Source organism: Colobus angolensis, unplaced genomic scaffold, assembly GCF_000951035.1.
Source record: "Colobus angolensis palliatus isolate OR3802 unplaced genomic scaffold, Cang.pa_1.0 Scaffold38, whole genome shotgun sequence".
NCBI classification, from domain to species: domain Eukaryota; kingdom Metazoa; phylum Chordata; class Mammalia; order Primates; family Cercopithecidae; genus Colobus; species Colobus angolensis.
In genome coordinates this window covers 190,537-195,996 of record NW_012117154.1, presented here as the reverse complement: position 1 = coordinate 195,996, position 5,460 = coordinate 190,537, and positions in this window count along the sequence as shown.

Here is a 5,460-nt window from a genome sequence, read left to right as displayed (position 1 = left end):
GACCCCGCCGCGGCCGTGGAGTCACAGGCGCGCCTCCGCGTCAATGCCTCCAGGGACTCTCCCGGGAGAGACCCCCGAGCTCCCGGGCTCGGGGAAGTCGCGGTGAGTGCACACGGCGCGCCGCGGGGACCGGCTCCTGAGCACAGGTCTCCGGACCCGGGAGCTAGGATCGGCGGCGGGGAGGGCGAGGGAAGGAGGGGTGCCAAGGCCGCCCCTGTGGCTCTCGGGCAGGTCACCAGCAGGCGCGGCCGAGAGGAGGCGGCGCGTTGGCCAGGCGCCCTGCCCGGGAGGATCCAGCCTTCAGAGGGTGCGCTGGTCCCGCGTCCTCGCCCTCCCCGCGTTGCAGGTCCAAGAGCTGAAAGGGGGAAAGCCAGGGGCTCTCCTCCCCCCATTACACACACACAAGAAAAACGGCGTGAGTGGCTCCGAAGTGACCCTTCTGCCCTTTCTGTCCTCGAAACACTAAGGTGAAAAGAAATTGTCGCCTTCTCAGGAGGAGCGGGAGGCCGCAGGGGCGCGCAGGCCACGGGAAGGGAGGGGCCGGGGAGGGTGGCGAGGCCTTTCCCAGGGCGCCGGCGGAAACAGGGCCCAACTGCCTGGGCTGCAGCAAAAGCAGCCCGATGCAGCGCATCCGGAATTTTGAGGAATCGCAGTGGGGCGGGCGCTTAAGGGCGAAGGTCGCTGAGCCAGGGTCACAGGGTGGGCGCAGGTGGGGCCCATGGTGATGGGGCAGAAGGCAATTGGAGAAAGAAGACTCCGTTGCAGACGCGGCCACAGGGCATTCCGTAGCTCTCCTTCAGGGCCACTTTGGACTTAAAGAGTCCTTTTTTGCCGCCTCTGTCCTTCCCTGTCCTGCTTCTGCAGCCTGGAAATGGGTGTGCGGCCCAGAGTCCTCCGCGTACTCCTGCAGCGGCGTTCGCATAACCCCACCTCTTCCAGGAGTGCGGCTTTCCAGGCCCCCCAGGCCAGAGACAGGGGCAGAGGACGCAGGGCAGTTTCTTCCCTTGGCGTCGAGATCATGTGGGGACTCTCGGCCGTGTGCTGCAGGCTGCAGAGCTGTGGAGCAGTGGGTGTGCGTGACCTGGAAGTCAGCACGGGCCGGGAGGACACCTGGCCCCGGGTGCGGGCGCGGAGATTTGGGTTCCCGGTGTCACTGCTCTCGCCACTGGCCCGGGATCATGAGCCTGCTGCTCCGAAAACTCGCCGTCGGACAGCGACTTAGTATCCTCTTCCCTCCCCTTCCCTCTCCTGCGCCAGGAAGGCCTGGTCTTCGGCAACCGTGCCTGCAGCGAGAGCTCCTGACCTTTTCCAGGGACTCCTTTGAAGGTCAAAAGTTCGAAGGCCTTCAAAGCGGAGCAGGATCCCTCCAGGGGCTGGAAGGTGTGCGCAAACCCGGGCTCGACCCCCGCCTGTCCCTAGCCCCTCGCGGAGCCCATATCGTGGCCAGGGCTCGTAGGCTTGGTGCTCTGAAACCGCGACGCCACGCGAGCGGGTCGCACAGAGGAACTGTGCTTTCCTTTGGGGTTTCGGATCTAGGAGGGCTTTCCTGTTGCAGCAGCTTGAGCAGAGGGCCGTGGGCGAGCGGCGCGGGTCTGTAATGCCCAAGCCTGGCGAGTCGGGCCCACGTCCGCGCCCAGGACCCCGCGCCTGGCTGCGCTGACAGCTGCCGGCTCGGGGCCTCTGGGGGAAGGGGCTCCAAGGGGTTAAAGGCTACGGATCCAGCCCCTGCGGCAGCTTCCTCAGGCTGCCCCCTGAGCCCGCTCTGGCACCTCCTGGGCTTCGGGAGTATTTAATGCGTTTCTCACCCCCACGACTTCCGACCCTCAATTATGGACCCGGGAGAATTCCTCCCGGGCTTGAAAGGGATTACCCAGATCGCAGAAACATGGCTAAGTGGAAGTGGGAGAAACCCGACAAGTAATAAGAACGGAAACTTTCCTCAAGGCAAATTTCCCGGAATTTACGGGAAAGCGCACTTGTCTTCCCAGGGACAGCCTCTGTTCACTCGTCCGAGAGGCGGGCTCAAAGTGCGCGCTATTGGAGGTAGCGCAAGGCCGTGTTTGAATACTGGAAGATACGTAGGTGTGAGATACCTCCAGGCCCAATGCCTGCCCAGCAGTTGCCCAAGCAGGCATTGTGTACTCGGCTCCCCCAAGCACATCCTTTCGCCGTACACGCGCCCGCGCACACACACATACACACACACACGCAGCTGTGGGTCTGGGGTCCCTGATAGCACCATGCAGAGTACCTCGAGGTTTCCCAGATAGGAAGGACAGGGATGCCTCTGTGGGATCGTGAAGGAAGAAACCCAATCTTGCTGGGGGCCGTCCCGGAGCTCTCCCTGCCGGAGGGGGAGCCTGGGGCCCTCCGGAAAGGACACTAAGAGCTAATACCCTCTGGTCGTATGTGGGACAGTTAGCATGAAGCTGGAAGCTCTGTTGGAATGGAAAAGTACTGGGCAGGTGCTCACTGGAGTGGTCAGGAGCATCGGCGGTGACCGCAGGTTGGGACACCTCCTACCTCTTTCCCTTCTGGAGCCGGGAGAAGAAATTCCTGGTCCGGGTATTGGGCCTAAAGCCGAACGCCCAGCTCAGAACGCCCGGACCAGCCTCGCGGGCCCCAGGAGGGAGACACAGTTGGAGAGCACAACCCCTGAGTCCGAGGCACCGTCAGAAATGGCGGTTCACCCACCGGCCCTGAAGGAGCCTGCGGAGTCGGGAATGAAGGGAGATTGGGGGCTGGAAAAGGGCGGTGTGGAGAGAGGTCGGACGCATTGAGGTCCAGAGCTCTCAGGGGGCTTCCCCACCCGCAGTCTGTCCCGCTGCGCGTGCGAGCAAGCCGCCTGGTACCCCACCTCTTAGAAATGTTCCATTAGGAAACTTATCTGGAAGAAATTCAGGCCCCAAGAGGAACGGGGCGGGCCCAGATCGCCTCACATCTGCTTGGATTTTCCGCTTCAGATGCTCCGCAACTGTTTTTCCCCAGGCCGCGCCGGCGCCTACCTGCGATCCATCCCCAGCGGAAACCGACTTTCGCGAGAGATCAAGAACTCCCGGCCATTCCCCGCGGGATGGGAGAGGCTATTGCAGTGGCAGCAGAAGATCAGAGACCTTGTCACTAAGGAGGTGGGGGAGGGGGAAGAATTTCCAACCTCTAAAGTGGAGTTTAAGAACTTCCACCGCCCCAGCAAGCAGAGGCAACAGAAAATCCAGGACTGCGTTGATTCAAGCCTGTTTGGTTTATACACCCTTGTCTACACCCGCAATCAGTTACGATACGATTACTCCAGAAAAGTCTGCTTGGCCCAGCATCACATGTATGACCTTTTCATGGCTGGGAGGATTTTTGGTCTGGGCTATCTGAAAGAATTCCTCGATTTTTCACTCCTGTCCTTGTGTAAACCCTGTGAAGACGTCACCAACTGTCCTTGGGGTCAGTGCTACTTCCAGAAAGGACTGGAGGACTATCACAGTATTACTACCCACTGCTTACAAATAATTACAGGTATCCAGAGCAAGTCGGGAATAATTTATTCCTCCAGAGGCCAAGACCATAATTCGTTCTGTTTGCTGTTTCCTCAAGTAGTAGGGAGAAATTTATGTCTCTTTTTTGCTTCTTTTAATAAATTATTTCACTGGGAGTTACTCCCTGGGAGAGTCTTTGCTTTCAGGTTGGTCAACATGTTTGATTATCCCATTACATGCAGTAAACCCTGGCAGATCGGCCTTTGTGCCCTGGGTCTACAGACCCCATTAGTCCAGAGCCATCACCCCCAACTGGGAGACCACAGCTCTGTCTCCTGCAGGAGAGAAGAGGGAGGGATGGAGGAATCCCAGGGGTGGGGGATTATGCCCACCTCCTGGGCCGCTTGTGGGGGCAAGGGGCTACTTGAAACTGAGCCTCTTGGTTCTTCTGCTTGGACTTGGTTGTTGGGATAACTTCGGGTTCTGGGATTGGGAGTGAGAGAGCGGCCCCAGGCAGTGTCTCCTGTCCCAGGATTTGCATAGTTGCTGCCCACTTCTCCACTCCCCACAAGGTGATGCTTTTAGGGGAATAAAAACGGTGTCCTTGGTAGTTAATGACAGTGATTGATTAATTAATGATAGTGACTAGCTAGGTCCTTGAGCGAGCGACCAAAGCTGTACCTAGGTTGCCACAGGTTCCTTCTAATTTTACCTGGAGTTGAGGGGTTAGCCCTTTCCCCTGCGTTTTCCTTCTCTATCTCCCAAGCCTGCTCCTCTTTCTCGCTGGTCCCTGATAAGGCTTCGGGACTTCGGTGGCCCCCTTACGATGCACACAGACATCCAGTGATCTTCAGTGAGGGTGGGAACTCGTTTCGAGCACCCAGGGGTGGCTCCCTAGGCCTGACCAGGGATTCTGGAGAAAAGGACAAGGACAAGGGAACCCAGTGTCCAGCGCCGACCTCATCCGGCTTCCCCTCACCCCTGCCCCCTAGGACCTGCCGCCGTCTCCCAGAGGGCTCTCGGCCCAGCTTAACGGAAACATCGCCTCAAAGTCCTGGGTCGGGGAAAGGCAGCACATCTGCTTCCCAGCAAAGCTCTCCTTTAGGTCTGGAAACATCCCCATGGCTCCCAGGGAGCCCAAGAAGCGTCTGGAAACCCCTGCGCTGAAAGAGTCTTAGTCTGGTGTGCACTAAATTCCTCAGTGGTTACATCAATTACACACGGTCTTGAAATCTGAAAACCGATTAGTTCATTAATGATGTCGTGAAACAGCCCTTCGAAGACATGAACCAAAAAATCCCATCTAAGAAACAAAACAAAACCTATCCACTTAAGATAAATCTTTCTGTACATCAAGAAAAGCACGAACTACAGGGCTTACATTTTTGTCTAAGCATATAATAATTGTGATAGTCAATCTTTAATACAGAATAAGGCTGCTATAGTCCTTTAAAGACACAAACTCGTTTGGTTTGAATAATATAGGAGGTCTATTTGCAAAGCAACGCTATCAGTGAGGAATCTACACCCTAATCTAAACAAATCTGTAAGAAGAGGCATGTTCATTCATTGGAGGTTTAAAGAGAGAAAGTTACAGAAAGGCCGGCGGGCAGGCGGGCCCCGCTGGGTTGGCCCCTCCAGCCAGGCCGGGGCGCGTGTCCGTCCCAACCCCAGGCGTGGACATTCTCCCGCTTCGACCGGATTTTTCTTCTTCTTTCTTTCTTTTCTTTTGAAGGTCAGCGTGAAAGGTGAGTTTCCTGAGAGATGTGTGTCGTGGAGCCCATTCATTCCTTCCAGGAGGAGGAGACGAAGCCCACGGCCGAGGACTGCTCCGAGTCAGAGGTTGCGCCGCTCAGGTAGAGCGAAAGCCAGACTTCAGATATGAGTGGCGGCGGGGCCACGCCGGGCGTAGGGACGGCACCCTATCTGGTCAGGCACTAGGGCGGTGGCACTGGGGCGGTGACGGGCTGGGGTCGCCAACTCTCCCCGCCCT